The sequence below is a fragment of the Protopterus annectens genome, chromosome 1.part2 (assembly GCF_019279795.1).
Source record: "Protopterus annectens isolate FY-2018-M chromosome 1.part2, PAN1.0, whole genome shotgun sequence".
Taxonomy (NCBI): Eukaryota; Metazoa; Chordata; order Ceratodontiformes; family Protopteridae; genus Protopterus; species Protopterus annectens.
Window position 1 is genome coordinate 983,805,989 of NC_056727.1, and position 12,774 is coordinate 983,818,762.

Genomic DNA, 12,774 nt, shown 5'->3' on the forward strand with positions numbered 1-12,774 from the left:
AATGATGGCAGGAATGGCAGCATGACATACTCACAGGCCACTACATAACAACCCCTTACTGCATGTCATATGGACAAAGCCTGGTATGTAGGTGGAGGACAGAGGCCAGAACACAGGCCCATATGTGAAATAGTGTTGTCATACACTGAGTAAGTTGCTGGTGTTACAGGATAGTCTGCAACATACCCTTAGTCAGGAATATGAAGTCAGAAACACAAATGGATGTAGCCATGTACTGATAGCACTCAACACACACAATGCCAGTGATATATCTGACACAAGACCTGTGTGGTGGACAGACAAATCATAACAGGCACACCTCTGGCCATCATGTGGATAGATCATGTTCCAAAAAGCACAAAATCCAAAGCACGATGATGTAAAGCAAAAGTTTTTAATGTAGAAAAAAAATATAAAAGATGTAAGCGCTTTTGTTTAAAACAGTATAGACTTCTTCAGACGAAGCTGTAGTGTAGAACAAGGCAAACATTTAAATAATACACAGATGCATCTAATTGGGCACAGGGAAACAACTAGCACAAACCTGACTTAAAAATGAACCCTTTAGCCTCACAATTCATTCTGTTAAATGTGTGTTAAAATACAATATTTAAAAACATTATGTTTAAACGAAAACCTTGTCAAATAAGAATGCTATTTTGACACACTAAAATTCCAGTGTTTACACTTTGAAACTTAATGTTTGTAAAGGTGTTATTAGCAACTTCCTCTGAGGAACAATCAAAAAGCATGTTACTTTGCTTCATGCAATTTTCTTTCTTTCTTTCCAAGGCCTTAAGCTTTAAAACAGGAGAGATATAAGTCATGTCATTAATTCCAGGCCATTTATCTGCATATATCAAAATCTGCCATCTAATTTCCTTTAGTTCTAACTGTGCTCCCCAAGGTTTTTTATCACTAATGTCAACATGGTCTATGGCCATGAACTTAAAATTGTGGTCTGTATTCTCATGAATGTGCCTGGCTAGAGCATTATTTAAGTTGATCTTCCTGATGGCATAGTCATGCTCATAAATCCTTCTGGCAAACTTTCTCTCTGTTTTTCCTATATAGAAAACAGAGCAATGGTCACATAAAGCAATATAGATCACTGCCTTCGAAGAACAATTATATCTCCCCTTGATGTTATATTCAGTGTTATTTATAGTAAACATGGCTCCAGGTTTAAGCTTGTGGCACCAGTTACATGAACCACACTTGTGAGTATCTGGACCGCCTGTCATGTTCTGAACTTGTCTATTTTTAAGGAGATCTTTTAAGTTCTTCCCTTTCTTATATGTAATGATAGGTTTAACACCTAGATGAGATCTAATTCCTGTGTCTTCCATTAAAATGTCTCAATGCTTGTTAAAGGTCCATCTTAAACTGGGAGAATCAGAACTGTATGTGATGATCAAGGATTTAAGGAAAGGAATTTCTTGCTCAAGTGATGTTCTAATGTCTCCACCTGCCAGGTTGTTATCTGGAATATGGACACCTACAATAGGTTTAAAATGACCTGTTCTTTTTTCTGTAACCTCATTTATAAGTTCATTAAGTAAATCTATTGGGTATGCTCTCACGAGAAACATAGATTTTAAATTTGCACACTCTGATTTAAAATCTTCCTCCCCCGAGATCATACGGGCAGCTCGAACAAGCTGCCCCTTAACCACTGACCGCTTTTGATGTTTCGGGTGGCAACTAGTATAGTGCAGAAAAGAGTTTGAATATGTTTATTTTCTGTATATTCTGGTAGCATACCTTTCATTGGGTTTATCTTTAAACAAATAAACATCCAAATTGTTCATGTGATCTAAATTAATAACCCAAGTGAATTGTAGAAAAGAGGCTGTAGTGTTAAGATATTGTAAAAATTCATCTAACATTTCAGAAGAACCCTTCCAAATAAGCTGATATCATCCTGGAACCTATGATACATTTTGATGTAAGGGTAGTAATGGGACTGGAATACAAAAACTCTTTCCCAGTGGGCCATGACCATATTTGCAAATGCCCCCACACACACACAAGCTGACCCCCATGGCCACTCCAGTTTGTTTGTAAATAATATTTGTCATTAAATGAAAAATAGTTGTTGGTTTGGACTCTCTCTACCAATTCTGAAATTAAGTTGGCTTTCTCTTGGTTAACTTTGTACTCTAATAGTAGGTTGCTAACCCATTCTAGGTCAATGGACTGCGGGATGACTTTATAAAAGTCTCTTACATCAATAGTTGTCCATATATCATTCTCATTGTATTCCATTCTATTAACGTGTTCCAAGAAGGTCCAGGAATCTCTGCATATCTGGGATTCCTTTTGTAAAATTCCATTTAACTCATGGCCCAAATACTGAGCACAAGACATAGTGATTGAGTTCCTTCCATCCACCAAGGGTCTCATGGGGGGATCCACAAGGCCCTTGTGGATTTTGGGGATGCCAAAAAACACTAGAACCCTAGGAGTAGTACTATTTAAGTAATTATACAGAGAAATATCAATTCTTCTCACCAAAAACATATCCATTAATTGCTCATGAATATTCTTATATGCTTTATTTAGTTGATTAAGGGTGACCTCTCTATAATTTTCCGTGTCCAAAATCTTTAACATTTTATCTGAGTATGTAGAGACATCCATCAATACAACACCACCCCCTTATCTGGCTTCATAACTCTCACATCCTGTGTTTGCAAGAATAACAAGCTGTTACGTTCATTCTGGTTAATGGTAACCAGGTTGTGGGCTCCCTTGTGGTAACTCTCGCTTAGGTTATAAAGGTCTAACTCACATAATTTTTCATATGCAGCCAGTTTAGGATGTAAAGGGGGGCTGTATGTAGATAATTCTGAAGATGTTCTTAGAATATGCATCTGTATGTGATTCAGTCACATACAATAAACTCAGATTTAGTTTCCTTAAATACATTGTAAAATCAATTATGGTATCAATAAAACGGAATTTTTTGGTTGGCACAAAGGTCATACCCTTAGAAAGCAAATCGGCTATGGTCTCATCTATATTCATTTTAGAGTAATTATAAACAGCAAAATCATTATTATGATTTAAAACCACAGTGCAGGTATTTCTGTTTTGTTCGACCTCATTACTTATATTTAAATAGTCAAAAGCAGACAATGCAATACTTTTTTCTTGTCACTAGAAAATCTATAAGGGCACTCATATCCTCCAGTTCTTGTTCTTCGGCCGAGCCCCTTGAAACCTCAAAGCATGAAACCCCGCTTGGGCTTGTTATCTGCTGTTGTAATAGGTCTTGTTTTTAATCCTTTCACTCCTCCTGGGCTCAGGGTCCTCTTCCTCATAGTTAAGAACCATGTCATCTGTTCTTTCAGGCAAGATTTTGTTACTTCCTGAAGGACTAGAAGGAATGTGGGGAGTATTTCTTGTTTCCTCAACAGTACCTTTAAACTTTTTGTAGCTACCAGGGGTTTTAGGATAGGCCAAACCATTGGCATAGTCATGTACATCTCTGTCTATTTTGTTTAGTTTGCCACTCTTTAATTTGCTTATATGCTGGTCTATACCAGTGTATATTCTATGATGTTCATATCTCATAGAATCACACTCTATGTTATCCCTAATAGATTTATCCAGGGTGCCAAGTTCCTTAAATAATCCTTCAGTGTCTATTGTGTTGTACTTTACTAGCATCTCGAGCAGCTCGAGCCCACATTTATCAAACAGTTTTAAAACATCTCAATGGAGAGCTGAATTGTGCTCAAGCCCTGTGGGAAAATGCCAAACCCTGAGACCTTTTGGGATAATGTTGAGCCTGATACATTCCTTTAAATAGGCATTTTATAGCTGTAATTTCTTACAGTGTAACAATTTCAAATCAAACTCATTCAGCTTACCTTCTATATGGTGAGAGGCATGCCCGGAATCTTTACTGAATGATAATCCTGCTTGCAGCCACTCACTGAGATGTGGTATTTCATTTTTTGAGCTCTGTAAATGTCCGTTTAGTAAAGCTCCATTCTGAAAGCTCCTGCTTTTAGTCTCTCCTACTTCCGGGTTTGACGTGCACGTGTCACTCACCTGACTAGGTTCAAGATCAGAGCATGAACCAAAAGCAAGACACCAGGGAGTCAGGTTAAAATTAACATACTGTTCTTTTGTATCCCTGTGCAAATTTAAAGCTGTATTTGTAGTAGATATGGTGGCAAGACCAACATGCTGGTATAAGTTGTTGATCTGTTGAGTTAACTGTAGAACCAGTACTGTCAGATATCCAATACCAGTTCTTGTTTCCTCCTGAGCTGTTTCCCTTGAAGGTGATGAAGGGTCCACAATACTGCCAGTAGCCATAAAAAAAGACAAACTGTAGAACCAAAAGGCAAAAAGCAAACAAAAAAATGTGAAAAGTCTGGCAGATCAGGTTCCAACAAGCACAAAATCCAAGGCACAATGATGTAAAACAAAAGTTTTTCATGTAGAAAAAATATATAAAAGATGCAAGCGCTTTCATTTAAAACAGTGTAAACATCTTCAGACAAAGCTGTAGCACAAGGCAAACATTTAAATAATACACAGATGCATCTAATTGGACACAGGGAAACAACTAGCACAAACCTGACTTCAAAATTAACCCTTTAGTCTCACAATTCATACTGTTGAATGTGTGTTAAGACGCAGTATTTAAAAAATATTATATTTAAACCAAAACCTTGTCCGTAACAGGCCAGCAATGATAGTGCCCCCCACAGGGAACATGGCTACAAAAACATAGCTCAAAGTGTGGTACAATACAATATATGTCCCCATAGTAGGTATTCTGTAGCCATACCTATTGAGTTGTATGGTCAGATTATTGTTGCAGATATGGTGGGGGGGGACAGAGATGTGTATTAAGAACTATGATAACATTGCTGTATGAGTTGCTCAGACCTGTTTCCATCTTTATGTATTTCAGGCAAGATGTCACATGAGAGATTTCCAGTTTATACAGCGGACGAGAATGAGCTGGTGAGTATGGTTTTTGTTCAGGTTTTTCAGTACACCGGTCATGTTATAGCTATGGTATATTCATGCACACATTTAACACACCTACCCAAAATGCATGCTGTACATGTTCACGTATTGTTGCTGTTAACTGCACTGCATCACAGTGGTCACCATGATGGTGTATCTAAAGTATTTGTCAGACTCCTGCAATATAAGTACCATCCTGTCATTGCAAAATGTGGGCACAAAGATGAACATAATGGCGGGACAAATGTCCTACAGTAGGGACGTGTGTGAAACGTCACCCATATACAGTGTTACAACAGTGTATATACCAGTATTACAATGGCAACTGTTACAGATCTACACTATGGCATATCATAATACTGCGGTCCACAATCCTTACAATCTGCAATGTGGTCCCAGCATGATCAATGAGTGTGTAATATGGCATCATGGGTTAGGGCAGCAAATATGTGGAATGCATACCTTCACAAACACTGGACACATATGTGTGCACACACTCCAGATAAAATATAGTGGAAACAGCTGTTGAGGTTCTGACTGCATGCATTTGTCATGGAAATGCACCTTCCAGCAAGTACATGTCCCCAATTTCACACCAAGTATTGGTCTGCTGTCCAAGACGTTTGGCCATCGAATGTGCACACTTACCTGCAACAGAGGCAGCCGTGGCTTGCACACATCTTACATGACATGGCATGGGCCCCATACCCAACAGCTAGCACCCTTGAGCTGGACATGTAGCCATACCTCACCATTGCATATACCATGGCAAACAGTGCAGGCAGTCATGTATGTGGCAAGGATGTATGGGACAGGAATGATGTAGGAAATAAACAGATGGCCATCCAAGACAGATGATGTCACTTATAGCAAACCAGTCATGCAGGCTGCCTAGTAACATGCCACAACACTGAGGGGGTTGCATGAATGTCTAGCAAGTACTGACTGTGCAGTACTCATGTCAGCAATTGGCTGGTCTCTGCAAACGTGTGCCCTATGGATTAGGGTAATCAGATGTGACAGCTGTACCACAGGAAACATCTGCCAGGCCTCTCTACAGGTAGCATATGCATAACAGAAGAGGTCCCCAAAAGGCATGCGTTGCAATGTGTACTGGTGTACCAAGACCACGTTGGAAACCTACAGACTGTATCATGTAAGATACATGTGCTGCACAACCAATGCCTCACTCCACCTCAGGCCCACCATCCCCATCTGCACCATGCCATTGACAGTGTACTCCTGTATGTTTGAAAATTATTAGCTGGGACTAGGCTGTTACACGTGGTGTTCAATGTTTGGGACTATGCAAACTGACACATATTTGTAGACCATAGTTGTTAAGCATCTGCAAAAAGGCTGGAGGTGGGGAGGGGATGTCATCATGACACAACAGTGCACTGCAGCAGGGATCCAAAGGATGCAATGAATGGCTGTATCTGCACACAGACAGGGTCAGAAACTGTGGCAGATGTAACCATGACTCCACAGTAATAGTGACGGCAGTGTGTGAACTCCAAGGGATGTGCACATGAGTTGACCTTGCAATCATGCAGAGATGGAGGACATGTGTAGGGCAGACTGACCATTTACTGGAAAATGCAGATGACCCATGCTAGTATACCCCTGCCAGGAATAGTGACTGCTGTAGTACACATAACAGTAGGTGCAACAAACCATCATGATAAGGGCGTGCACACATATGCACCCACGAAGTGTATGCATCTCAATCAGCATCAGCACAACTAACACATTTGTTTGACACTGCATTTGATTGTACAAGACATATGTCACATATCAGGCTCATGTAATGTTAACATATGCAGTAATGTGGTCCCATGGCATGTCAAGGAAGAGGGCGTCATATCAATAAGGGTGTGCACACTCCCCATAGCCACGGTAAGGTTTGATGGTTGTCAGTGTAATAGTATCGTATTGGTCATACATGCACTGCTGATGATGTAAATCAGACATCAGGAACTCACAAATGACATCTGTCCACATATCATTCCAGGTATGTGTTGGGCAAACACATAGGGGCTGTGAGCAGCAGAACAGACATAACTGACACAGTAATACACATTCAGCAATGGTGTGTACATCTGTGAGGTATGATGCACACTACATGGCAGGGTGCTGATCAGGTGCACAGCAATACTGTGTATATGGGTGCAGTGTTTTCCAGGGGAAGGGGCATCACCTACTAACACAGCCCATGAATCACACACATGTATACTGTTGCTAGCATGGATTGACTATAGCTGCACTGCATGCTTTTGAGTACCATATGTTATGCATGTTGACAGATGGGTAATGGGAGGTCTGTGTGTAATATCTTTGTGAACCTCACCTGTACATGTGCATGTGGGGGGGTGGGGGTGAGGGGTTATTTTGTTTGTAATTGCAATCTGGTGGAGTGGAGGGGGTTGATGCATGTAGGATGTGTGTGTGTGTGTGTGTGTGTGTGTGTGTGTGTGTGTGTGTGTGTGTGTGTGTGTGTGTGTGTGTGTGTTTGTGTGGGTGTCCATGTATGCACATGTGTGATCATGGGGTTGTTCATACATCACTACTTCCCTTTGGAATTGTGCAGTATATGGACATGGGCTGACACATGAGAAACCAGGAATACTTGTCTGATATGTAATCTCAGGACAGCTGATAGTATAATAAGGTCTGTAGCATGGAACATGCATTGGGAGGGGAAACTAGAAATCAGGTATACTGTTAAAATTGCAATCAGCAGAAAGGTGAAAGACTACCCACGTATTCAGCACTAGAGATGCATTGGGGAATTAATAGACAACACCAGTGAGTATCCGAATATTACTGTTGTCCACATAATAAGTTGATTGAGCAACATATCTTGCATCTACTGAGCCATAGTTACATATGACACTCCAGTGCGTGACATTTTTGAGTGACCGTAGTAGCCCCTAACATATGGGGCCATGCTCATGATGCCTAGACATACCCAGGGTGAACACTGGATGACAGCAGTGAGTCCTTGTAAAACCGACTCCAATCAAGTCAAAGAGGTAATGGAGTAACAGGTCATATTTTGTGATCACTTGTCTAGGCAATTAGAAGAATGACACGTTAATGATTGGTATTAATGAGTGCGAGTTTCCAAGTATGATGCAGGATGGGGAATGTACGTGAATAAACTTAGGACAGTCTGTAAACTCAGGGACAGGTAGGTATTATAGTCTCTCTTCCCCCTTCACTCCGGGCTAACCTCATTACCTTCCTAACCTCGCTCTTAAATGTAGACAGCATAGGTAACTAAATAATAAAATCTAGTTTTTATGCTATATGCCTGTTTTTTTTCCTCCTGAACAAAATAGAAATTGTTTGTTTTATTCTTTTTGTAGCAACCTGTTGATTGTAATGCATACTGTCTTTGAAGTTCATGTAAATAAACTTTGTTTCTGTGGAGCTTTTCTCCCCGGGCCTCCAATGAAAATGGGCCCCCAAGCCCATTGGACCTCCCCTGTAATCAAACTGGAATAAATAAATAAATAAATTATAGTGGAATGTCAATGTGTGTGTGTGTGTATGTGTGTGTGTGTGTGTGTGTGTGTGTGTGTGTGTGTGTGTGTGTGTGTGTGTGTGTGTGTGTATATGTGTACTGTTAAGCAATGACGTAGAGGTCTTAAAGTGCGTTTGTTTTCCCCTCACAGGTGGTGAGGTAGGTCAGGGTCCCTCCTGCATGCAGTCTGATGTTGCTGTCCATACAGATACTGAAAATGATGATAGGTGTGTTGAGGCACTGGTGGGGTTGTCAGAGGCTGAAACTGCGCCATTGTTTGAAATCCCCATCACCAGTGACCATAGCAGAGGGACAGTTGGCGGTTGGTGGCAGTGCACAGAACAGTGTGGTATCTATGGCTGCTGTGTCTGGACATAGCAGCCATAGCCGGATGTCCAGCAGTGTACCACGCAGACAGATGCACCAGGGTGCTTATGGGAGGGCCACTGGTCATCGTGCTTCTGTCAGAAGTGCCACATCTGGTACCACCAGATGAATGATTCAGGCTGTCATGGAGGAGCAAGCACGTATGGAACGGTACACCAGACAGGGTCTAAGGCTGCAGAGGGCTGCTTTTTCAGCTGTGACAACATCCGTGATCTTGTAGGTGCCCTCCCTCATTATACAGAGGTCATGGATAGATGGTTGGGTGGGATGGTGGGCCTCCTTGACCGTGGATTGTTCGTGCCAGAACATGTGGTGGTACTGGTGCGATGGTCACATTGATGTAGGCCAGCAATACCAACATCTTGTGGTCGATGTCGATGTGCAAGGACACCAAGCCACTCCCATAGTGGCAGTACCAGCCACAGTACTGCAGGGGGGGGTCACTGTCCACACCACACCACAGCAGGTCACGTGCACATGGCCCTGGCCAGTCCCAGGAGGGATCTGGTTCCAGCAGACATATGTCATCATCAGGGGGGAGTAGCATATAAAGGCTTATACCTGTACCTACCCATGGAACCCCTGGCAGGCACAGTTCTCATGTCCGTGGCTGGAAGTGGTGAACTGCACACCCTGCCAGGTATGGTCTCCAGCTGTCCAACAAACACCTGCAAATATAGGGCAGCCACATGGCAGAACTGTGTGCATGCATACCCACACACAATACAAGCACCATATGACCAGAACATGGAGTGGAGTCATACCTCAGCACCAATAGTCTCAACCTCTTAGTGCAAGGGGATGTCATATATGTATAGCAGGTATATATGTAGACTGTTGCTACTGTAACAAGGGTTGTCTTAACAGACATGTTGTGTGTGGGAGGTCACATCTGCTATTGAAATGTACGCCATCAGTTACTGACCGACATCCTAAGGATATCATAGTACAGTACCACTGATAGCAGAGTAATGATCCTGTGGATTACAGCAGAGATATGATCATTATATGTGGATAGTCTGGCAAACTCTGGTCAGTCCAGAGGTATACACAGATCCCCTTAGTGCAAGACGTGGGCCAGGCCTGACAATGTGGATGTTAACAGCCATGTACATAGGTATATCACGTAAATACTGGACTACATATGCCCTCACAGTTTATGCATACACACACTCTCCTGCCTGTCCTGATACATAATAACTGGTGGTGCAGAGGTCACATGGCCACATACCATCCAGTAGTTTGTGACATACATCTGTACAGTATCCCACAGCTTTGTCAGAAATACACAACAGTTATGGTGGCCCGGCAGCAGTACATCTTGCAAATATCTGGACATAACATCACACTGGGTAATTACACTAAGCCGCTAGGCATGTAACAAAGCACTGTGCAAACTACAGGCAGACTGCCACAACACTGGCCTACATTTTGTGTGGGGGAATAAACATGTACCTGCAAATATAGCAGGCTCTACAGGCATGTCACTACAGAGTAACAGACACCTGTGTGAAAGTGCATATCCACAACCAATGTGAACACAGCCACAGCCACATATGGTACACAAGCTTAATATTACACTTTATGGACTGTCTGATCAACACCATCTTCATATGTGCCACTCACACACTAACCCTACATATACTGGGTCACGACACAGTGTAGTCCAATGCCTGTCTGTGGTATGCGACATGTGTGTGTTTGGCCCTACAAACATGTGAGCCGATAGGGTACCATACACTGGAGCAGCATGCAACATCAGATAGAACAGGACCAAGAACAATGACATCTACCACAGTCTGTATATAGGCCAAGGTGCGTATTCACAATACACATACTGTCGACAATTGCCATAAGTATATAGACCCCACTACTGTATACACAACCACAGAATGCCTATTTTATGTCCTCAGAAATAACCCCTACTATACATAACATGTCTAGCAGTCTGATATCTGACTGGCTTATCAGGTATGATGTCAATACATAATGGTGTACAGAACATATGCTCCTCTTACTGCATGACATATGTAGAAAGGTTGACAGAAGTGTAACTGGAGCCACAAACACTGGGCCAATATTGGCATGTTGCTGTGATACCCTCATACATTTACTATTGTAACAGGGTTTGTTGTGACATATGTCCTATGAGGGATATGAAGTCAGTAACTCTCATGGCTGTCATCATGTACTGACTGCAATCCTCAGACTATGCTTCTGCAGTGCTAAGATAGGTGAACTGTGAGTAACACAAAACACATAAGACTCCAAACACTGGCAAGTCTGCAGATAGCCCTACAGGTGGGTGTTTCCTCAAACACATAACACTGTCATGACAGGTATTAAATCATGTAGACCAGCCACATCCACACAAACCCTGTGAAACCAACATTACTCCAAATGCAGAAGAGCAAGACTTACATTCTGTACTCATGTCTGGAACATCCCCCTCCTGTTTGTTGGCCTGTCTCCTCAGTGTATGTTGTTAGAGGTATATCCCACTACCATCGGTGATGCTGTTTGCCAAACACTGGCATGAAGTCCTGCTCATAGTGAATGAAAAGGGCCAACACCCACATGATGTTCCTAGTTATAGGAGTGTGTTTCCATGCAAATGGTTATGGGAAGGTCACCACAGCTGTCCCACATGCAATCAGCTAGTGTGGGACTGCAATTTGTGCAAATGCCATCAGCTGATCATGAGCATCGCTTAAAAACACAAGCTGCTGCCTAAGCAAAGCAGGTGTACTTCTCCACATCCACCAGAGAGGGAGTGAGAGAGACAGAGACAAAGTAAGACAGGGAAACCCCTGCCTATCTATTGCTATCACATGTCTATGCAGTTATTGCATGTGTCACAGAGCTTATATGTTGGGAAGCTGTCCAAAGGTATATTTGATGGTGAGTGACATCTGCAACAGTGATAAAGGAGGGATAAGTTAGGTGTAGTACATGTGCCTGTCCACATTAACAGGTATCAAGGTCGATAGAGCAACACTTTGTCAGGGACTCACACACATTATCACAGTTGGTAGGGTCAGCATTACACTTCCTAACTGGCTAGTTTGCCACAATGCAGTAAAAACACAGGTATCGTATGCACCACAGGGGTTATCAGGATGACATATGAGAAAAGGGTATGCCAGGGTGTCTGACATCAGAAGGCATGCTTCAGTAGGCTAATGGGAGGTGTAGTGAGTGTGAATGGCATCCAAATCGTTATACTCCACACATACACACACAGACACAAGTTGCCAGTATTGGCATGCATGGGTGCATTGCTTCACAGGTGTGTAGTGGTTTACTGTGCCAGAAGGCTGTACAAGGTTAGGTAAAGGGTATACCTTGGCATAAGGGCACATGACAATAGTCTGCTGTGTGGCTCAGGGTGTAGTGTCTGGATTGGCCCACACAGGTGGGCATTGTATTCACCATCCAGTCATCTGGGTTACTATTGTGGGTGGCCAGTGCTGTGCAATGCTTGCCATGTATGTGTTCTATAGTCCATGACATGGACGGTGTCTGGGATGTGCACACATCCCACATGTATGTTCTGTGACATGTGGAAGTGTACCTGGGGTGTCTGGGGCATGTTTTGTACACAGATTGTCATCATCAGATGTGCCATTCCTGTCCTCATGTGGTGAGAACTGGCAATGGACACCAGGTTGACCCTGCACCTACATTGGCAGCATGATACAGATATTCCCTGGTGTCAGTGGCATCTGTCCATACAGGCCATGTGTATAAGGCATGGTATGTCCTTTGCGGGTTACATTTGCTGGCTCTACAGTTGTTGAAGGTGTCCAATGGGGAACATAGTGAAGGAGCACTGTATGCAATTATGTGCCTATTGTAGGGAA